Source organism: Tachypleus tridentatus, chromosome 8, assembly GCF_004210375.1.
Source record: "Tachypleus tridentatus isolate NWPU-2018 chromosome 8, ASM421037v1, whole genome shotgun sequence".
Taxonomy (NCBI): Eukaryota; Metazoa; Arthropoda; class Merostomata; order Xiphosura; family Limulidae; genus Tachypleus; species Tachypleus tridentatus.
In genome coordinates this window covers 30,990,849-31,015,633 of record NC_134832.1, presented here as the reverse complement: position 1 = coordinate 31,015,633, position 24,785 = coordinate 30,990,849, and the positions used below count along the sequence as shown (strand labels likewise).

Sequence of the window (24,785 nt, the reverse complement as noted above, 5' to 3'; positions counted from 1 at the left end):
TCAGGCACCTCCAAAACCTAGGGCACATTTTATATCTCACATTACAGCCTGTACTCTGGGGATCCTTATAACTTGTGCATTGTTTTTTATTTTTGTTTGGGCTTGTTTTTGTTTATTAGAAAAAAAATATAATACATACTCATCCTATAAATTTTCATAAAGTATGATGTATCCAAAAGAGTTATTTTGAGGTAAAATACAAATAAAAAGTGCATAAATGCTAATGCAACAACTTATCACACTTTTATAATATTACTTACAAACAGTTCACTATTGTTCTCCATAACTGTTTGAAAATGCTTAAATTTTGGGTCTTGTTTGAAAAAAACCATTACATCTTGATCAAAATTTGTAATAACACTGTTAGAAAATCTAAAAAAAGTTAAGAAAAATGGAGTTCCCGTAATATTCCTAACTCTCTTTAATATTTATATAGAGGAACAAAACTTATAACTTCCATCCTTAATTTTCCTTAGATATGCTAAACATTGTTACAGCTATCACCACATAATCTAGTATGATTAAATACATAAGAAGAGAAGTTATTTACACACACACACACCTGAGACAGGATGAGTTATTATAATATATCTAACTCAGAATTGCTAGAGGATTAATTAACCCTTTAATGCAGTTAACAGGATTCTTGTCTGGCATGCATGAAAAAACAGATTCAATTGGGTTCATGCAAAGCACAAAATGGCAACCAACATGAAGCAAACTTCTTGGAACAAGATTATCTCTCTTTGCATTGCTCATTCTTTTGTAAAACAATCCAAACGTTCACAGAAAAACAGATTTGGATTTGTATATTTTAATTTTTGTTTTTTTTAATAAAATACTAACATTTTTATCCTGGTGCAATATAACTGTCTTTTTTTGAACCTAATTTAGGTACTTGTAGTAGAATACTCATAGGAAAATACAACCCAATGACAAGACGCAATGGTTTTAGAATATACGTGCTGTATATTCTAAAGTGGACCTATAAATACGGAGAATGCATTTTCTTTCATGGTACTTTGAAGATCAAACTGTAATTCATTTCAGTCCCCCTAAGACGAATATTATTTCAGAAAAAAAAAAGAGAGATTTCTCAATCAATAAAATACTCTTCAAAACATCCTACAATGTGGTTATACTTCTGGTAATTGTTTACTAAATTAGTACTAATGCATGCCATGCATGTGACAAGTGAAACAATAAAAAACTATAACACCCATGTTCATATGATTGATCTAAAGAACAAACATTTTCCCATGATGGTTCCTTCAGGAATCAAAATATGCTCCCTGACAATAAGCATAAAATTATTACCAACGTATTATTTTAACCAGTAAAGTTTAACAACAACTCTTTTTAATTCAATCAAATGTGTACATGCTCATGAGCATTTTTCACTAAATATTTTTAATAGATTAAAAGGCTATCTTTAATTTCAGCTCTTCTCCGAGTTGGAAACCTTGACTTATGCCAAAACGTAAGACTAATGTAATTAAATCTTATTTTACATAATGATGGTGCAAGACAATCACTTGTGACAAACAAGCAATGAAAATACAAACATGACAAAAATCACTTATTATTCTTGAAAATTATTTACTGGATCATTTAACAGCAAATGTTTTATACAATTAAGCCCTATTAAAATTAGCTTCAGTGATTCCATGCTGGTATTTTTTATGTGACATGAGATTATCAGGTCGCTGAAACCCTCTGCCACAAATAGGACAGATTTGGATGACTGCAGCGCCATGTTTAAATTTCTTGTGACGACTCAATCCAGAAGAAAAGGCAAACACTGCATGGCAAGTGTTACATCTGAATCTTCCTCCTAAAGTCCAACAAAATCATAAACTTAACATTTTCTATATTCATAACAATTAATGGATGAGAAACAACTACATCTACTGTTTTTCCTCTTTAAATTTACTTTAAAGTGTACTTTAAATGTATTTACTCAGCTGTAAGGAAAAACAGTAATGTACAAACTAACTCGTACACAAAACTATATATTTTAAAACAATGATAAAAATTACAGCAACATTTGCAAACAAGTCTTTGAAATACAACAATTAGTTTGGGGTTCTTCATGAAAATAAAACATGTATCCACCAATAACAAGTTCCAGAAATCTGGATAAGAAACTAGCATCAATAAAAAAAAATCTATGAAAAGCCTGCAATGAAAGAAATGTTACTTCCTTAGAGAATATGAATTTTCTTACATTTATGTCATGATATTCAAAAGCATGCAAGATCGACAAAAAAAAAAAAAATAGAGAGAGAGTAAACAAGTCTTTGAAATACAACAATTAGTTTGGGGTTCTTCATGAAAATAAAACATGTATCCACCAATAACAAGTTCCAGAAATCTGGATAAGAAACTAGCATCAATAAAAAAAATCTATGAAAAGCCTGCAATGAAACTTAGAGAATATGAATTTTCTTACATTTATGTCATGATATTCAAAAGCATGCAAGATCGACAAAAAAAAAAAAAAAATGGAGAGAAAGTAAAGACCGTAAAGCTAGAGGCTTTCAAAAAATGGAACTTTCCTTCATCAGGGGTAAATAGCAAATGACCATTGAACCAGATATGAGATGAGAGAACATAAAGTTCACATATGATTTGTAAAATGACAGGAATCAATGAGAGAGAGTAGATTTGAAACAAGAATAAAAATTAAAACTAAAAAACACAAAACAAATATATAATGGAAAACAAACTGTACGAAAGCTAACCATTTTTATTATTTTTTTTAAATACAAAATAAGTACATGGAAATAAGGCATGAATAATAAATATAATAAATCAATAGATCACTAATTATACTTTATCAAATAAATAATCAATTGAATAAAATTTCAAGTTTCTTTAAACTGTTTCATATTTATAGGTTAGAGAAAATATCTGGATATATTAATATGTCTTGGCCAACAGAATAACACTACACAAAACAACAGTAAGTCTTGCATTAATCATAGAACAGAAGGAGTAACATAAAACTTGAGGAAAAAAGCTACAAACCTACATAAATGAGGTATCTTTTAATTCACAAATAATATTGTAGACAACCTACCTACACATGTAAATACATTCCTGCAATGTAGATTAGCAAAAAAAAAGGTTTATTTACAAAATAAATCAAAAAACACCACCAATGATTGAAAACTATTCCTCTTCCAAATAGTCATTATGGTGTGCTAAACAGAACACAACAATCTTAGTACAAAATGTATAGTCTTTGTCAACTTTGAGGTACAAATGTTTGTGTGGTCTCTCAACAGCCTCAGAAAAACAATTCCTAAAAATTATAACACTAAGAGAATGATTAACAAAAACAAACTAAAAAGTAAATTATCATTTATTCATTAACAGAATCTTGTTTCTAAAATTTCAAAATACATACAATTAACAGTTTTGAAATCATGGACTTCCTTTCAAGTCTACACACATTAACCTAAAGATGACTGGTAAATGAGAGATGGAATCATTGTGAGATTTGCTTATGAAGCATTGTGATGATAGACCTTTATATGAGCTTTGACATCACCTGGCCAACTAAATTGTTTGAAACAGTAAGAACAACTGAATTTTTTTCGAAATGGTTGATGTTTTAGCTGGTGTCGCTTGAAATTATATTTGTTTGAAAACAGCTGCTGACAGACTGTACAAAATCGATCTAAATCTGAAGAACATGAAAGCTGGCCTGTAGATTTAGGTGTTATCCAAACTTTCTGACCTGGAAACAGAAAGCACATAAATATATGTGTGTTTATATGAAAAGCTTATCATTTACTCACTTTGACAACCAAATTTGATTAGATATTGTGTTTGTATATGATTAGATATTGTGTTTGTATTTTGTGTTTTATCACCAAATTCTCAAAAATGACACATGTATGCTACAATATTGGTAATACGCATCAATTAAGATTTTCAATTTTAAACAGACTGACACACTAAAGCAAAGCATACAAAAATATTTGGCATCAATAGGATTGTATATCAAGTAATATTCTAATAGCAAAAGAAGTCGCTGTTTCTCAAGTAAACAAAAATATCAAGTCAAAATAGATTGTTAGAGTTTTATATAGCAACTCTTGCTACCAATGATGTTACATGTATGCAGTAACAAGATTACCAAAATGTATTAAACATCAAGTTTCACAAATTGCAAATTTACTCAAGTATAACAATAACATCAATATTTTAACAATGTATATAAACAGTCAATTAAAGCAATGGCATTAAAATTAATTGAATATTATTATATTTACTTGGTACATAATTAAGTTTAAAAATACCTCGACAAAGTTCTCAAAACTCAATCATGAATACTAAAAATCTCTTAAAAAAAGATTTTCCATAATAATGAAAAATTGGTGAGGAAAATGAACTTAGTTGTGAATTAATATTACAGTGATGCTCTTTCAGTAAGAACGATTTTTAATTCTTAGAAGAAAACAAAAGTACAAATGCAACAACACAAAGTTAGTTGTAAATTAGTTTGGTTGAGTTTCATGTGGTACATAAGAGTAAAAACAAAAAAAGTAGCTTCCACTGATAGAAATACTGTAAAGATTAATTATGAATGAGAAGATGATACTGTAGTGTTGTTCTTCTTGTGTAAACCTTTCCACAGTACTGACATGAGAAGTTACGATGACTCCTGTGTTGGTAATGTCTATGTGCTGACAATGACTTTTTTGATGAATATTGTTTTCCACAGATATTACAAAAAACACGCTCGACTTTTCCTGTTCTTTTATACTTTGCCTTTTTTCCATAAAAGCCTAAATATAAAGAATAAGACAACTACAATATAGAAAGACTATTGTTTTGAACATTACACAATCTTAATTTCACATAGTAAATTATTAACACAGAAAAAATACATAACTGTTAAAGCTCTCCTTAAAAAATGTTTATTGCTGTAATAAAATAGAAGTGTTCATTTGAAAACATTATTAACATTTTGCTTTCTTTTGAAGCAAAGATTAAACCTGTTCAACTTATTTCTTTTTCGTGTGTGTTCCACAAATAACCAAATGGCTTGAACAATTGATTTGTACAAGACAATGTATAAAACACATTCACATAATAATGCTGCAATCTTTTATGTTTTCATATTTGATAGCCACTAATCAAGAATAGCAAAATAACAAATAAAAACAAAATAAAATAAAAATTTTAGTTTGAAAGTTGCAGGCCCAACATGTAATGAACAAGTTAGTTTTTTTCATAATTTACTTTGTACATTACTAGCCCTTGCAATTCTTAATTTAGAAAGACAAAAATAATTTAAATAATTGATAGTTCATCAATACAATAGTGAATTGATTAGTTTTTCAAAACTGGCAGTGGCTTTTAAAATGTTGGTAAGTTAATTAATACTTTGTATAATTATCACACTGGTAACTAGTCAACTACAGATCAAAGAATAACACAAGCCAGACAATATTAAACACATATGTACATATATTAACATTTCAGTTGTTTTGTTTTTTTTCCTTTTCTTAGACTTACAATAGTTTGGAAACACATTTTTCATACAAAGTACCTCTGTAGTACAGAAACTGAATGTAATATATTTCCAGTGTCACAAATATACTATTGGACACCAAATTTGAATTCCTGAATATCTAAACTTGGATAAACCTAAACTCTCAAAATACCAATCTATCATCATACATCCCCAACTATGGGATTAATATATTATGTTTAGATATTAATCCTACCAATTTTATAAATGGCTGATTAGTGCATCAGTTTGAAACACTACAAGTAAACTGAACCAAGATATGTTTGAATTTAGTTAATTTTTACAAAAGATTAGCAAATAAATTTATAACAACAACTCAAGGATTAAATTGTTTTCAGTTAAAAGTGTAACAGTTATTCACCACAATATATTTCATGTCTTACAAGAATGATAAAAAAACAACTCATTTAAACATGTACTGATAAAAATATTTATTACAATTCACTCAAAAAATGGTTCAAAGCAGATAATAATTATTGTTCTATTTATTTCCTACTTGAATTGATAATTCCACAGTTCTCAAGTCAAATAATAGTTGTGATTAAGTAATAATCCATAAAAGTAATTTAATTTTATTAAAGTACACAGTTTTATTTAAGGGTACATTCTTATACTGAGGCATATTATTAAGTACATTTGCAGTAAAAGAGAATTGTAATACAAGTAAAACTTTTCAAGTAAGTTCTTATCTCAGTATCTTTCCTGAAGGTAGCAAAATGTGTAAATTTATTTCTTAAAAATACCTATACAAACAATAATACAAAAAAAAAAATCAGTCACATACAGTAAAACTATATGCAACTTAAGAGACAACACATTAGTTGCATGACTCCAATGCCTTTCTCAGATGTCAGTTTGTATCTTGAAATTAATAATGCAATAGCTACAACTTTTCATATTTTGTACCATAAAAATGTCCTACTTTACATTAAAATGTCTTTATCAGTTTGCTTAAATTCAACTTAAATGACATAAGCAAATTCAAATTAGGAGTTTTTTTTAATATCTTTATTCATGAGAGATCATACAACTAAGATAATTTCACACGTGAAAGAACAACACATTATGTAATAACATTACTAAGAAAAGAAATATTCCCACCAATAGTAGTCATTCATCAAAGATAAATTACTTATGAGGTAAATTAAATTGGTGTAAACATGTTTATATTTCACAGGAATATTAATCATAAATGTACAGGCCTATATACAAAATTAACATTTATCCTTGACAAGAACTTATCCTTGGCAAAAACACAAAATCAACATTCACCTATGCAAGTTAAAAAAAAATAATCTTCATCATAATTCTAATCAACATCATTCAACATATCTTGTGCTGAAATAAAAGTTATAATTTTCCCACCTTGAAAATGTATTTACAGTTGTTACTCTCTCTCCGCTTACGAGATTAGCTATTCTCGTTCATCGCTGCAAACCTTTTCTTTACGCATGGATCAAGTTTTTCAATATGTGTCTTGTGTAAATCATCATGCATCACCTCTCCAGCAATTGGAGCATAGTACATTTAAGTGGTCTGTCTGTGCAACTTCCTCTAGGTGCCTCTACTGAACTATCACTTTACAGTTTGGCAGAAAACAGAAGCACTAAAAGTGTATGGGAAGAAAAGGTAAGAAGTGTGAGAAGAGGGAAGTACCCAATGGAAATATATTTTCAGTATAGGAAAATTATAATTACCAATATCGTACTTCCCTCTACTCACAAGATTAGGAAAGAGCAGTATAATGGATTTGACGTGAGCATGACTGAGAGGGTCTAATGATGTTATGGAAGGCAACATCCCAAAAAACAGTAAAACCTAATGAGCAGTAAGTGATAAAACCAAAAGGGCATGGTAAACCAACAGCACCATTGAATTAAATCATAAAGGAGAAGGCAGTGCTCAACCAATATTGGTGTTAAAAAAAAAGAAAGAAAAAAGATCCCAAAATAGACCATATATTAAATGGATAAGATGAAGGAATTCTCCAATCTGACCCATCAATCCACAAGAGCTGCCTCAGAAAGTATGTACCAAGTAGGATTGGCCAACTCTGGTTCAGAATGAGCCAGAATATTACCCATCCATGTAATAATGAAATTGCAGTCCCTGACCACAAAGAGACCAATGAAAAAGCTTAGATACTTCAACAGAACATTTAAGGGGCTGAGGAAAGTCTGAAGGGAAGGGCCCAAGATTGTAGATGGACAAACTACAGAGAAGGTAGTATCATTATGTGCAAGTAAATGTTGAAGACACCTTGCTGTTATTTTCAACCTACATGAAAATGCCTATTCAGAATGAGTAAAGCCTCCTTGTTTAACTGGGATAGTTAAATGAAGCAGTTGAAGTGAGATAAATCAATTACTAGCTGCCAATTCCCCAATGTTCTTGGGAACAAAGAAAAAGGTGGAGATAAAACCCTTTGAAGGATGAGGAATAGGTTCGATTGTCCATTGCAAGAGCAATACCTGAACTGTATGTTACAGATGCTAGTAGTTCACAGGATCTGAAGGGAAAGGAGAAACCAGAAGTGAGGAAAGAAATGGGAATCAGAGAAATATGAGGCTCTGATGGAAACAAATTAGCTACAATATCTGGATGAAACGATGGTGAGCCAATGTCACCTGAGGCTTGATAATCTTGGGAGATTATCAATATTTTATGAAATCCCTAGGAGAAGTCAAGGGTGAATGGATCCAAGTCAATAAGGCATCACAACCTATAAGGTTTCAACAATAAAGAAACCACTTAGTAGACACCAGAGCTGAGGATAAAATGTAGGCTGAAGTGAAGGAGAAAGGATAAGGGCATCTCCAGAAACCCCAGAAAATTTCTGTGGAGAGCCTCAGATGGAAGTACATGCAAGAAGGATACCATAAGAAGTTGGTAAAAATAAAAAGTGAATAAGGATATTGGATTTGTGAATATAGACATACGATTTGGAAACTACCCTCCAAATTGGTAACAAGTAACCTAACAATTGTGAATCAAAAACTGAATAGACAGCATGATGTAATGAAGGGGTAAAATAATCAAAAGACTTTGGGAGGACATGACATGCCAATCCTTTCATGTAACTGCAAAGTCAATGCAGCTAAATATCAGGAGAGGGAGTAAAAACAAAAGATTGGGAAGATTGTTCATGTAATAAGGTAGAGCAAGGTGAAAAAGAAATAGGTGACAGGGATAAAACAACACAAACCAGAGTCATAAAATGCATGAAGACCAAATCAGGCCTAGGAAACTTTCCAGGTTGGGAACGAGAATGATCAGAAAACTTTGGAGGCAGAAAAAGATGATCAAAGACCATGCAAGTCAGCAAAGGCTCAGAAGTTACATTAGGACCCTTGACAAAGTCTGGATAAAGGTTGGACCATGTAGCATTCAATCACATCTCCCAACATAAAGAAGCAAACCTGAGGCCAAAGAAAAATACTAGTCATTGATGTTATCCCCCTTGGTAAGACCAACTTTGGAATGCATTGCACAGAAAGGTTTAACCACACTAAAGTGCAAAAATAAAGGAACTTAAGTGATAAATCAAATTGAAGAATAACCACTTTATGAGGAAAACAATGTCACACATGGAGCAATAAACAAATAAAAGAGCACCTTCAAACTCAAACACTATCAAATGAGAAGTGTTAGTTCAGCAGAGGAACATAGAGGGAGTCACATGCATCATGAGTGTACTGTGCTCTTATTGTAGGGGATGTGATGTGTGCTGCTTTATAGGGGACACACTGGAAATACTTGATTCCACTAAGGGGCAAAAGGACTTGTGATATGTATAAAGAAAAAGTTTGCATACAGGGGGTGGCAATGAACAATAGTTAATCATGTGATGGAGGAAAAGTACCATATCAGAAACTAAGGTGACTTAGAGAGAAGTTAATACTGCAATAAAAAGAAAATTAAAAGTACAACAAGAATGAAAATATTAAAACATCAGAATAAATAGAAATAAGGTCTATGAATTAATGAAATTTTTGGTTATCCATAAATGTTGGATAACATTTAAAAAATATATATAAAATAAAATGTCTATTTCCTTTCACTGGGCTATTTGGACCAGACCCCAAACCTAAACATTTATTCTTTTTCCATTTGTTAAGTTTCACAACTTATTTTTATGCATAGAAAAATGCTAGTACAAGCATTTATTAAATATTATATAATATCAAAAATACATCTTGAACAAAAAAAAATCAACTCAAATTATGTTTCACTTTTCTTTGGGGAAAATAATTATCTTATTTTCATATAACCATTTTTTTATGTCTTTTGAAAATTGGAGCCTTAAGAAATAAAAATGACACCTGGCTTCTCTAATTTTTTGAGAGGGCCTGTTTAAAAATAAAATTATGTATTCTGGAATGTACATTGGAGCAAGCTCACTATGTTTTCACACTATAATTTTCTTTTTTGTTGCTCTGTTTTTAGCTGATATGGTCAAAAGTGAAAAATGTTTTGGTCTGCCCCCTATAGTGCAAGTGGCAAAATAACAATGAAGAAAGTGTTCTTGGAGAACTCAACAGGGAAAACTACATTACTCAGTTCTTGCACTTAATGCAACTACTTTTGTGTTGGGGAACACAAGATCACCACCAAAGAAAATGTACAGATACATGTAGTTCCCCATGACTAAAAAATGCTTTAGAGGACATGTTTCTTTGCAAATACAACAAATTATTTATAGCCACCTTCCTTCAGTTTTTATTTGTTACTATTTGCCTCTTGATATATTTAAGAGAGAAATACATGAGTTTTAACAAGAGTGTACTTTAAAAGTTCAATGCCTGTATGAAAGAGAGGGTGCAGTCTTTGAGCATACTTGTGACAGATGTTTCAAAGTTAAGACTAGTCAATCAGGACAATTTTTGTATCATTTATTTGTATAAATTTGTTAATTTTTACATGTAGATTACTACACTTAGCTTACTGTACTTAGCTAAAAACAGTTGCACAATGTCAAGAAAGGTTGATAGTTCACCCATTAATACCTCATAGTTTTCCTACAAGAGCCCTATATTGTGAACAGGATTACTGTGATGTTTCTGCCTCTTCAGTCATTATATGAATTCTACACAGTTGTGCCCTCAAGAACGTACTATTCCGAGTAAATGCATGTGCCATGCCTTGAGTCATGCTGTCTCTGTTTGCAAGTGATAATACATAATTGCACTTCACAGAAATGATTTGTTAAATGCATCACATAGTTTACTGATATTAGTTCACTCTTTTATTGGTTTCTAAAATGATCCATAGGTTATGTGGAATATCTAAAAACTGAATCCTCTTAAAGTGTTCATCTGAAGGTTGAATTGTAAGTGTTAACATTCAGATAGCAACAAAATATTTCACATCTATCCAGATTAAATATTACAAATAGCACCATGTTTACCAGCACCAGATTGAAGTACAAATGATATTATCATATGCTTTAAAAAAAACAAAACAACTTTACAACAAACCCCATTTCCTCAATAATTGATGAAAGGAAAATTACTAAGGTATATCTCCTAACCTTCTAGATACCACCATTTATGACTCAAATGTTAAATTACATATATAAATTATCACATTTACTCATTAAGGAAATGTAATGTGAACAAAAACTGGAATAAGTTTTTTCTCATAGTTTTGATTTTTATAGAATTAATATTTGCTGTTACTAGTTCATACATAACATTAACAAATGAGTTGTGGCCATGAAGATCAAACATAGTACAAATCATAGGAATAAATTTGGTCATATAATACATGCAAGTAGAACACGAGTAACAAGAATGTGATGAAGATAGAATACCTATCATATCTTTTGGATATTTTTATGGAATGATCAGTTATTTATTTAGTGTCTTAGGACAGAGAGGGCAGCTAAAGACAGCATCACCCAAAATACCACAATAGGAATACACTTATTTCTGTTGGGAACCAAAGAAAAAAGTATTTTTTATCCAAGCTCCAGTTTTAATGATGATGCTGATCAATAATGACTGGAAGTGACTTACTCCATGTAAAAAAAAAAAAAGTTAACAATTTGTACCAATCCATCCCTACAAGTTCAAAGACAAAGTGTTGAGTAACCATATGTATTTTTTGTAGTTATGAATTGTGTAAGGTTGGAAGTTTAGTATTTTATGATACACATGATAACTTAGTGTCATCCACTGTATCTATTTATTTGTTTTAGAAACTTTGAATAATAAAAAAAGATCTTTGTTACAAGAAAATTATTTCATTATGGCAACTCACAATGTTTTGTTTTCTTGAGCTTAGAAACTTTACAGACTTGAGATAGAATTACAGAATAAGCACTGGTAATCTATTCTAAAACAAAGATAAAAATAAAGTAACAACTACAGCATTAATAGAACTACATATAATGACAATGAAAGATAAACAAAGTTAAATCAAAGTCATGGGAAGATGTTGTAATACAAGTAACTGTAATGTCAGTAACCAACACTTTTGTAACATTATGTACTTCACAGCTAATATACTACCTATTTTAATTTATTATTTTACTATGTTTCACTATGGATATTAGCTAGTTAAGACACCAGCCACTTTTGCGGTACAATCAAATTGTAAAGACTGGTGATTAAGTACCCAAGAGAATTTCTAAACATTCTTTTTCCTTATAATGTGACAAAATGTAAGAAATAGAAAAATACATGAAAATTTCCACACAACAAGAACAGCAAAGTTTAATAATGCTAATAAAGCCATGGGAGGTAAAAGCATTGAAAATGGCTGAAAACGTGTGTGTGTGTGTGTATGTAGGATAAAACTGCCATATAATGTTTGTGCATATCATATAATAATTGTTTATTTAATAAAATATTTACAAATGTACTCACAAGCCAAGACTCTCAAAATGCTGAAATATATATGAAAAACAACAACAACACTTATTACATTTATCGTTATTACAGACAATTACAATTAGAAACAAAATACAGCCACTTTTTCTTGTTTGATACGTGAATAATCTAAACCAAAAATGGTTTTTCGGATTAAAACATTATTACAAATAACATTGTTATATACATGCCCTGCAGTATTGATTCAATATTTATATGGCTTGCTAATTTGAAAAACTTCTAAATAGAAAAATTTTCCAATTTCTGAAAGAATTATTGCAACAACAACAATCACATTTGAATCAAAATTCTGAACAGTGATAAAATGTATATAAAGTAAAAATGAGAAACAAAATATTGCATAACATTATATATGCTTCTTCTTAAAGAAAAAAATATAAAGAACCCAAGCTTTAACTATGTTGATCTTAAAGTATATAATATTCAAGTTATTTAAGCATAATTTCTTTTAGAACAACTGATGTCATAGAAACTAAAAAGTATTTTAATCAAAAACAGATTTCATTCACAGTGATCTCTTACATTCTATTTCTTTATTGAAGCTAGCTTTTCAGTCCTCTTCTTGAATTAATATCAAGTTTGATGAACAAAGGTGGAGTGCATATTTTACACATATTCAAAAGTAGAAAACAGCAATATTATTTAACTCTCATTTTATAAAGAAAAAAAGCTTCAAGATGAAATGAAAAAATCAGTCTCAACACTTCAAATTTCCTAATAAAAGCAATAGTTAGATTACAAAAAACAAACAAACAATGAATTTAACTTTTCATTAAACTAGTCACTAGCACAACCAAAACAACTGCTGCTAAAGGTTTCAAAAACAAAAATAAATTAAAGAAAACTATATTTGGCAAAAAACTTTGAATAACAACTTGTCCAACAGTATAAGAAAAATCTATATAGCATGTTCAATTCATTCATTAAAAATAAATACTACAATTCAAATAAACAGGCAACATTTGGAACAACAAAATGTGTATGCTTTAAGATAATTACTTGTAGTAATACAAAAATAGCTCTGTAATGCTTGGTAACTAGTGGAGAAATTACTGAATATACGTATTTATATTATTCCTTTATTCTTGAAGTATCCCTTTCATTAAAAATAAACAAAAAAGACTTACTTGTATCATCTTAGGGTTGGCACTAAGATATCAAAAACCAATACAAATTTTAACCATCCAGCCTTTATATTTACTATATATTTCTGGCTACAGTTGCAACAAGCATACACCTCTCTTATCACTTAGTTCCCGATTCATCTATTATGATGATTATACCCTTTCTGTCTGGTAACTAGGTAATTGAGGAACACGTGCAATTTACCTTAACATTGTGTGCCTAAACTATGGAATCATAAGAGCATAAAAGACTGCATTTTCACATTGTTGAATGAATGTTGTTCCAGAATAAAACTGTAAACCTAAGAGAACAGACGTGAAAATATTAAGTCTGAACTAGTTTGGTTTGCTATAAATTTTGAGTAAAGCTAGACAAGGGCTATCTGCAGCAGCCATGCCTAATTTAGCAATGAAATACTGGAAGGATAGCTAGTCCTCACTACCCATCACCAACTCTTGAACTACCCTTTACCAATGAATAATTTCACTGACCATCACATTATAACATTCCCACAGCTGAAAGGTTTGTTGAGATGGGGATTTGAACCCATGACCAGTAGATTGCAAGTTGAGCACTCCAACCACCTGGTCATTGCTTGGCCTAGTTAAATCTGTGAAGATAAAAAAAAATAAAGCTTATTAAAGACACCTTGTTAATGTTTGGTTCTTTGTTTAAAATCAGTTTTTAACAGATACATATATGATGTGTTTTTTAATTGCAACATTTGCAAATATGAGCTATTTTTTGTTGTTTATATGTTCCCCACATCAAATTGTTGTCAAATTATATAACCTTAAGTTTAGATTGCATATAAGGCAAATACAAAAATATTCTGATAATTGAAGTCCTTAATTATCAAACACTACTTTCATGTTTATCTTATTCAAACATACATAAATTGGCTAAATGGTTACTTCACTTCTCTAATTGCAACTGTGATAGACTTCAACTAAAAATATTACCATTAACAACAACAGTGAAACATACACTATTTCATTCACACATAATCACCAATGTATTACTCTCTATTTTTAAAAAGAAACAAAATGGCGAGTGGATGGTCATTCTAGCCGACATCAGTTTTGTCAAGATTTGCCAAGCAGAAAATGATCAGATTATCTTTTAGAAGAAATTTTATTACAAACCATTTTGTTCATTAAAACGTTTTTTTTAAATGTGTGAGGGTAATTCCAAAATATGTAAAGGTAATTTGAAAATTTCCTTAAAATGAAACTAAAACAAAATTAACTGAAAACTGTGTCCCATGTTGCCAGAGCACTGTACTAATCAATGAATTACATGTAAACAATTAATGAGCTTGTTAACAAGTATAACTCATCATCTGTTTCTATCCAGTTACTTTCAATTTCATGATCTTTTTCAACCTTGTTCATTAGTCAATTAGATTTGCATTTCCCCATTATACATTTTTTTCTTGTTAGGAATCATCTATCATTAATTAGAAGCAATCTTTTGATTTCTTACACCAACCAGCCTTTTAGCATGTTATCCCAATTCACTAACAGTAAGTCTAGTCTCGGTTGTTTTCTGAAAATTAGAAATTAAAAAGCTTTTTTTTTACTTCAACAGGTAGCAAAACCTCAAACATAACTATATAATGAATAAATTTCAACTTTTGTAACCACTTCTTGATAAAATGTTGCCTAGAGTATCCAACATACAACATCATGAACACACACACAATGGTGTATATAATACTGTATATCTCAAATATTTAGAAACAATGAAAGATTTTAACCCTTTTCCAATGATGTGTCATTCCAGACAATTAAATATCATTCTAAAATATTCATAAATGTGTTTACAACAGTATTGAAATATTGTATCAGTAATAATGTTCCTCAAAAGTTCTGTAACCAACCAAAAGAAATGAAAACTCACAGCTCATTTCATGACGACAAGAAACCCACTTGAAGTAAAAATGCATCTTAGAATGGCTGGTGTGGGTATTAAAACTTACATTACAATAGAGAACAATGTTTTTAACCTTCTTAGGTCATCTTCAGGTTAACAAAGGTAGTTTGCAACTGACCGTTGCTGGGTTGCGTCTTAGGGACGAGAGCGTAAATGGGTACGGGACTGTTTGGAGCATTGCAGTTAGATGATAGACTATTGTTTAGTATAGATATAAAAGTGTTCTTTTATATTGGTTTAACTTTGGTTTTAGTTGTTGTATAAGGACTGCTTTGATTTTCCATTTGTTCATATTTGTTTCCCTACTTAGTATCTGGGTGTTTTCTCTGGTTATGTTGTGTTTATTTGATTTGCAGTGTGCAAAAACATGTGAAAATGTTTTTTTTTGTTGTTCTTTGAATCTGGGTTCCATTTTTCTACTTGTTTCTTCAATATAGAAGTCATGAGAGTTGTTGCACTGTATTTTTTATAAATAATGTTGATGTTATGTTTGTCAGTGTAGTTTTTACATCGTACAAACTTTAGTTTTGTACCTGGTTTTTGGATAAATTTGGTGTTTTCTGGAATGTTGTGTTTTGTTACAAGTTATTTCCAAATGTTGGTTATCTTTTTTACTGATATCAGGAATATATGGTATGCAGCAGTGTAAGGTTTTGCAGTTTGTTACATCTTGAGATTTATTATTGTTTACTTAGTCAAAGTAAAAAATCTAGTCTTCTGTATATTTTTAAGTAATCTAAAGGCAAAGTAGAATAAGATTATTTTACAAAATGAAATTTTTTATAATTATAACTATCTTACAAGATTTGAAAACCCTTAGGGAATCAATAAGAATAAAACTAGGAAGTCAATTTATATAATTTACTTAGATTCTATTGTTAACTAAATGTCGCATACTGTAGTTAGCTCAGGTAACGAGTCAAAAGCTTGTGCATTAAAAAATGTTGAATGTCCAAATAAATTACTTCATATAAATAATTTAGTTTTATTGCATTAACAATTTAACAATGTTAACTTCTTCAAACTAGCTGCTGTAATATATTTTGTAAGGTGATAGTATGACATGCACAAACATTTTAGAAATTAGCCGTGTAGCACTGTAACCATATTTTTAGTATTTTTTACATGAAAGAAGACAGTCTTGTGTCATAATATTTTGGATTAATTAATGTTGTCTATTATTTAACATATATTAAAGTTAGGCATCAATATGTTAAGTTATTAAAATAGAAGACTAAATTGCTATAACTGAGGTAGATTCTTGCAATGATTGAAAGTAAATAAAAATAACCATTGTTATAAGGATAGGCCAAGCAGATTGTTTCAGAACAGGTCTAATCTACTTATCACTACAAAAACTTTACATGATAAGCAAAGGCCTTTTCATGTGTCTAGCATAATTCTACTGTTTACACTAGAAATTGGGAGCTATAATTATTTACTTTCCTAGCAACAAGCGCATGCTAACAATCACATGCTATCAACGACCACTTGATAATACTGCCTAAACTAAATACCTTTGATCCTATCTCAGTCTGAACATGTGCACTGATTGATTGAATTGAGAGAAAGAAGAAAAACACGAGTGCTGAATCTGCCACTAAAATCCCAGAAACAAAGTATGATTTCAAAGAATGTGAAAATAGTTTAGGACTTACAAGAATCCAGAACTGTTCTTGATTCAAGTTCTATGTAGCACATCCTTACACATAAATAAAATGGGAGAAAATATTAGATGCTATGATGAAATTTTAGTTGCCATGGTAACATGGCACCCAGGAATTGTCAAGGTTTGGAGTAGTGGAACATTTTTCACATTGCATCTTATATATATGTATATATAAAAAAAATTAAGAAAAAAATTGTGAGAACTTAAACTAGTAGATCTCGTTACATCGGCATTTTAGAAATTTAGTGCAATTATTTTTTTAATCTTATCACAATTTCATGTATGTATATAACACATCATTCTGTATAAATGCAGGCTTTAAAATTTAAATTCCTGAATTATTTAAAAAAAAAAAAGGAAGTGGGTTTAAATTTTTTCAGTGCAACAATAGCTATGAAGAACCAAACAGCCCCTCTGTATGTTATGCTCTATTAACAGTCTTTTGGCTAAGAAAAACTGCTGCCAGTCTCAATGGCCAATTATTTTACCAATACCACATACAACAAAACAGCCATTTCTTGATATTTGTTTATACCTTTTTTTTTAATAAATTGATGAACATACATGAATTAATGGAGAAGAAACATCCATTTACTTTGGTTTTATTAATGTAAAAGACATAAATTCCATATATAACTATGTTCATGATATGGATTTGATCTCCAACTAAGTGAATGTTGATTACTATAATTTGTCCTATAGTTCTGCCACAGTTTCATATAAACAAACACTTTAATATCATTTGTTTATGGCCACCAGTGGAGAAACAGTTCAGTGCCATAATGCATCTGTTGTTAGTAATTTTTTTACTTCTTCAGAATGCACATGAATTTAACTACATGTTGCTGCTCTCTGGACACAATTTTATGAAAGTTTAGATACACGTTGTTTTTAATCTTATTTACTTTTCAAACATTTGTTTTTCATGAGATGCACAATTTCTACTGATATTATAAAGTAACATTTGCTTTGAATGTAGAACTTAAAAATCTCAAAGTAAAACATAACCCATGGCACTACAAATTCTATCCAAAAGTGTTTTTCATAAGATACGCTTTTTATGATACATAATCTGTTTGTTTGTTTTTTAATTTTGTGTAAAATTACACAAAGGCTTTCTGCACTAGCCGTCCCTAATTTTGCAGTGTAAGACTATAGGGAAGACAGCTAGCCATCAACACCCACTGCAAACTCTTGGCTACTCTTTTACCAAGGAACAGTGGGATTGACCATCACATTATAATGCTCCCACAGCTAAAAGGGTGTGTTTGGTGTGATGGGAATTTGAACCTGCAATACTCAGATTACAAGTCAAGTGCCTTAACTGCCTTACCATACCTGATATGTACATTACTCTGAAAATTTATCTAACTTTAAATTTTACAAGACATTAGCACATCAATCCTAAAACACTACAGTCAACATTAATACCTTCATCATATTATCCTTTGTGTTTTTTGAAGGTTAAATAAGGAAATGCAGCAGCATTCCTTTATAGTGGTTTAAGTTTGGTTTGAGTTGTTGATAAGTAGAACTTCTTTCATTTTGCATCTGTTTATACTTGTTTCACTACTTAGTATCTGGGTGTTTTCTATGGTTATGTATTTATTTGAGTTGCAGTGTTTAAAAACATTTTCTACATTACAATAAGTAAATGGTACACAAGTGCTTTTAGTCTAGTTTTTAAAATTATGTATGCCTCTTTGAACATGTCAACCTTTCTCTTTTAATGTAAATAACTGATAAACAATTGCACGTATATTACTAGTCATATTTTTCAATTATGTACGAATGCAGTTATGATAAAATATTCTACCAGAAAATAATAAACTGGTTGACATAACACATTGCAAATAGTTATAAAGAAATTGTTTTTGGTGTTATTATAAAGGTTTTGTTGAAAATAAAAAAACAAACCAAAAATTATTTCATGAGGTATAATTCTTAGATAAAGAGACTGTCATTTTCTTTTAATGTAACAACAAGAATTAAATTAACATTAATCAATCCAAAATATTATAGTACAAGGCTATCTTCTTTCATGTAGAAATACACTTAGGTAAGTGTAGTGCAATCAACTTTGTCTATATCAGTCAACTAGCTTTTGAAAGAGTCTTTGATTCCTAGTTATTGGTTTAACCCTAGTACACATACTCGAACAAATTACGTTGCCCACACTGGGGGTCAAAAATGACCCCCACCAAAAATATTTTAAAAAAATTTATTTTCATATAAGCAAAGTATAAATTTGGACAAAATATTTATTCTATACAATTTATGCATACACTCTGGGTAACTTTATGGTCATTGCAAGCCATTTTACTACATTTGATACACTTTGAAGAAGTTATTTTCCTTGAATCACGTGCGCATATTTGACACCATTTCCTAACGTTCTCTTCAGCAACTTTTTGTCTTTTTGGAGGGATTACTTCATTTGTATCTTCTTCAGGCAGTAATTCATCAGTAAGCAACTTCAGAAATTCACGTCTTGCTCTTTTTTGGTACTTTGATGCGAATTCTGGATGGCACTGGCAATAGAGAAGGTAAGCATTGTATGCGGCAGCATCAAGAATGTTATAAAATAGTGCCAATGGCCACCTTCTGGTCTTTCTTTTTGTGGAAAATAATCTAACTATTTGGTCTAGTGTATCGACTCCTCCTTTGATGGAGTTATAGTATGATATTATTTCAGGTTTTCCTGATTCATCATCGATTGAGGGCTCTCTATGCAACGTAGATATGAATATTCTAGAATGCTCGAGAACATTTATAGAGTGTTCTAGAATGTTCTATAACACAAAATTTCATATCAATATATTATTTGGTTGTTTACCAGAAATGTAATTGAGTTTTTTAAACGGGGGTCAAAAATGACCCCCAATGTGGAAAACATGAATTTCAACATTAGACAAGGGGTGTAATACCCCATTTGCATAAAATACATGTTAAACGTATTAGTATAGATTAAATTAGGTACATTTTTAGGCCCGAAAGTCACACCTTTGATATTTCTATAACAACTTAAACACAAGTGGGCCCATTTTTGACCCCCACCGTGTGTATGAGGGTTAATGGAAATGCTAATTATGTTAAAAGCAATGTGGAGGATTATCAAACTTGCATTTTAGTATATGTAGATATAACTTTGAAAGCTTACAATACAAAGTGTTGGGGTCATAATCTGAGTATTTGAATAAAGTTGTATATATATTCTTAAAGAGAGATGACTTGATATAGATGCAAGAAAAATCCTAACAAAAAAAAATTGGTTGAAACATACCAAAAACTATAAAAGATGGTTTAAAATATAACAAAATTCTGAGAACAGGTTAACTCCCAAAGGATGAAGCAATTACACATAGCAGATCAAATACAAATGTATTATGTGATTGTTGAACAAATGCTCTTTGTAATACTACAAAATAAAAAATAAAGTGCATTAATAACTTAAAAACATACATAATATTATTAATGTACTTAGGTACATAACAAAATAATTGCATGGATTATTAAATAAATTTGTAACTTTATTGTACAAGCATTACAATATAAATAACTTACATGTTAGCTTCTTGCTGTTACAAATAGCCCAACTGTCAAACTTACATTTATTTATCACAAGTCTGGCTACTTAGTCTTTTAAATAGTAAAATGTCTTAGGCATCTTACATAAAAGTGTATAAAATCAATTTATTGGTATTAAAAAATTAACTATTTTAAAATATCTTTATCAAATGTCACTGCAACTACAACATAAGTGTAAATCATCTTTGTACTAAAACCACAAAATATAATTCATTTATGAAAATTTAAAACTGGAAAAAGCTTTTAGGTTTGGTATTAAAATTGCATGTACCACCTTGAACATGTCAACCATTTCCTTTTAATGTAAATAACTGATAAACAATTGCATGCATATTACTGGTCATATTTTTCAGTTACACACAGATGCAATTATAATAAAATATTTTACCAGGAAATAATAAATTGGTTGACATAACACATTGCAAATAGTCAAAGTTCAAGTAACTAACATATTATGTGTATAAACAACTGTAAACTATTACACTTTATATTCACCCTTTAACTTTGATCTATCAATTCCAATTCATTTTCAAATGAAAATACGTAAAAGTTCAGATTCCTGAAGGAAAAAAAAAATATTTGGTACTGCAGGTAATTTATTATCCTTAAGAGCTACAATATAAGTTGTTTAAAGTACTTCGTGACTTCCAGAGTGTTACAAACTTCTTCCTGACACACCCAAAAGCACATTATTAACAACGTACTTATCAAAACCTTTGTAATGTCTTCAGTACAGAAAATACTTATTTTTACACAAATAAATTACATCCGTGTATTTGCTGTTTTTGTCCATTTGTCTTTTTTAATTTGCTACAGATTTCTTGACAGTCTCAAGCTATTTGATATAATTAAAGTGAGTTTTATGTTTTTAAAGTGAGTTTAGCAAGCATTATGATACTTATATAAGTTAATAAGCTTGAAATTTGATCTATGCAGGAAGTGCAGAAAACAAAGCATAAAAATTATTCTTGGTATTATGATTTCTTTGAAAATTCAAAACACAAACCAAAAATGATTTCATGAGGTAGAATACTTAGTTAAAGAGACTGTCATTTTTTAAATGTGACACTGAGAAGAGAGAAAAACAATTGATAAATTTTCATCACATTTTTCCAGTAATGCCTACATCTGGAATTATGGTATGTACAGGTGTAATTTTTTTAAATGTGCCCAATTTTGGGTTACAAAAATAGTCATTTTAGTTTAAATTAAAATCCATTTTCATGTCACTATGACACTAGCATCACTAATTAATTGGACACACTAATAGAATATTGTGTGGAAATTACACTTTGGAATGTTGTTAGATGAAAAGCTTTATGTTTTAAATTTTTATATAACTATAGTGTATTGTTAATTTGAAGTTTTAAGTTACAACTCATTTTATGGTAACTCCTTGATAGTATACACAATTACTTTTTTAACTTAGCCTTCACTAGGCTTCCATTTTATTTACATATGTATATAAACAACATATAAGTGTAGTACAAACCATCGTAAAATTTATGATCTCACTTTGTAGTTTATTACAACTTACAACTTAGGGTAAAGAAAGCACTACTATTAGTAGCAAGCTTTGAAAACTGTTTGCACTCGGTTTTAGTGACTTAGTAAATTAAAACAGTGAACTTTAGGGTTAGGCACTAAAGACTAAATCCACTTTAAACACAAGTTTTACAGTTTTCATTGATTCAGTTTCAAATTATCGTTAATCTAGAGTTTTATATAGATGTATTTTCATAACATTTAGGTTGTGTAATAGTATTAATAATACTTACCATGAAGTATTACTTAATCGACTTTTCTTACATACATAAACCATGAATTAAACTTTGAAATGTTTCGTATCACCAGCAGTAGGCCTAATACTCATAACAGTATAGTCTTAATAAATTATAGGCCCAATATTGCTAAGATTATATTCGAAACTTGAAATGTAGCTGTATACCTAAATAACGTGAACAAAATAAACTTATCTCTCAAACAACTCCTTAAACTAAAACTTTTCAAAGCACTTTCTAAAGTAAATTTCGACCATTTTCTCTGTTTTATTACAGGTAAAATCCCCTAGGTTAATTTTTATTATCGAATATGAAAAATAATAACTACAAAAAAACTTATGAAAATTACAAAATAGCATATACAAAACAAAATAACTAAAAATTATTAATTTAAAACATCGTCAAAAAGTGCAGAAACCAAACTGAATCAAAATACAAAGATTATATTTTCAAGGCTACATCTGGGGACACTTAAAAAAAAAACTAGGCTGGACGTTATTTTCTCAAACAACAAATCTCTATTTTGATTCAACTAAAATTGATAAGTACTATTCATATGTTTTTCTCGTATTTAGGTCAATCATCAAAGGAAAAGCACAGAGAATTGTTCTGAGCAAACCATATAGTGATTATTGATGAGGAGAAACCCACTTGAAATAAAATTGCATCTCAGAAGGGTTAACCTGAAGATGACCTAGGAAGGTCGAATGTAGTTTTCTGCTTATCAATAAAAGTGTTAATAAGTATATCAGCCGTTCTGAGATACAGATCATATAGTGGTAACTTTTTTTATTGAGTTGTTGGCTGCAAAGAGATAGAAGTCATGGATCTTTACATGGTATTGACAAAAGTCACATGTCCAGGAGGAAGCTTCTTCTAGGCCAAACACTTCTTCCTCTCGTAACAGTGGCCGACTATTCATCTCAGTTTCAAGTCCTAGTTGCGAAAAATGTCATTTATATAACTATGAAGCCTTTAACTTTGTTGCCCAAGAGTAACAGTAAAGAGCAGTGCCCACTTCAGCAGATATAGCAAACTCTGTAATATATTACTTTCCAGTCACAACACCAAAATTTTCTCCTATTTCTCCACTCTGTGATATATTCAGGAAAAACTGAGTTAATTTTCGAGTTATTGTGTAGGTCTTTTTAATAGCCGAAGATTTATCAAGATAACGATCATGATTAAAGTAATACTAAACCTCTCATTAACTGAGTGTTAAATTTAAATGGAATGATGAGACTATGTACAAAGTGAAATGCAGAATTTGTGTGCTTTATTATTAACACAAACACAATGTGTGTATATGCTTTTCCTTGCACAGAGCAGTCACTTTTACGTTCTCTCAGTTGTTCCATCTTGAAATTCCTGTGCAAGTCTGTCTAGCTCTAACAATCTCTAGTTTGGAAGAAACGTTTAAGTTATCCATTACAGCTAGTTCTCGTTGTTATGACCTTGCACATCAGCAGAACATATATTATTCAATGAAAAAGAAAAGAAGAACACAAGCAGATAGGACCAAGTCACATTAATGGCTTTCTCAACCACGTGTTATGTGAAACGTACAAAAAATAGGTTCAGATTACATAATTTAGTATTACAAAAATTCATAAATATATAATATATTCATATAACATAAGACACACGTATGAAGGTTGTAATATATAACATTTACTTATGTAAAAGTATTAATGCACTTTTATTATCTCGAGATATCCTATCAATATGGATGTCATTAACTACATGTAGATACTGCATGAAGATTCAGAATTATAACACATAAATGCCCCCCAGTGTCTCAGCGGTATGTCTGCGGACTTATAACGCTAAAAACCGGGTTTCAATACCCGTGGTGGCCAGAGCACAGATAGCCCATTTAGTAGCTTTGTTCTTAATTCAAAACAACAACAACATAAAAATATCTTTGAAGCTATTAATAGATAGGTAAAGTTCGCGACTATTTCAGCTATCGTATTTTCTTTACTTATCTCAAACTTTAAAATTAATGTTAATGACTGAATTATAAAATTAATTATAAATTGTAAGTCATGGTGATATTTTCATCAAGTGAAACACAGGACACCAAGAAAACTAATCATATACATGAAGGGTTAACACAGAAATCCCCAGCAGCCAGTTATAAAATAAAATAAAATATAATCTGCAATAAATAAGTATATTTTTAACTCAAATATCTAAATACAATAAATCAAAATCAACATACGATACATGGAAATCATAACGCA

General features: G+C 30.1%; 1 protein-coding gene across 12 annotated transcripts in view; it reads right to left on the bottom strand.

The window, feature by feature from the left end:
• LOC143222093 (uncharacterized) overlaps nt 1-22,878 on the bottom strand; it is a 60,561-nt gene extending 37,683 nt beyond the window's left edge. For 10 of the 12 annotated variants that reach the window (XR_013012024.1, XR_013012022.1, XR_013012019.1 and 7 more), the window contains exons 1-2: nt 22,537-22,878; nt 13,569-14,176 (exon numbers count right to left, since the gene is read on the bottom strand). The gene's annotated coding sequence lies outside the window, so the exon portion shown is untranslated. Of the gene's footprint in view, nt 1-1,834; nt 4,800-11,809; nt 14,177-22,536 lie in introns of those variants that run through there. The other 2 variants (XR_013012025.1, XR_013012026.1) reach the window with 2 other exon arrangements.
• Between the last annotated feature and the right edge of the window lie 1,907 nt (nt 22,879-24,785).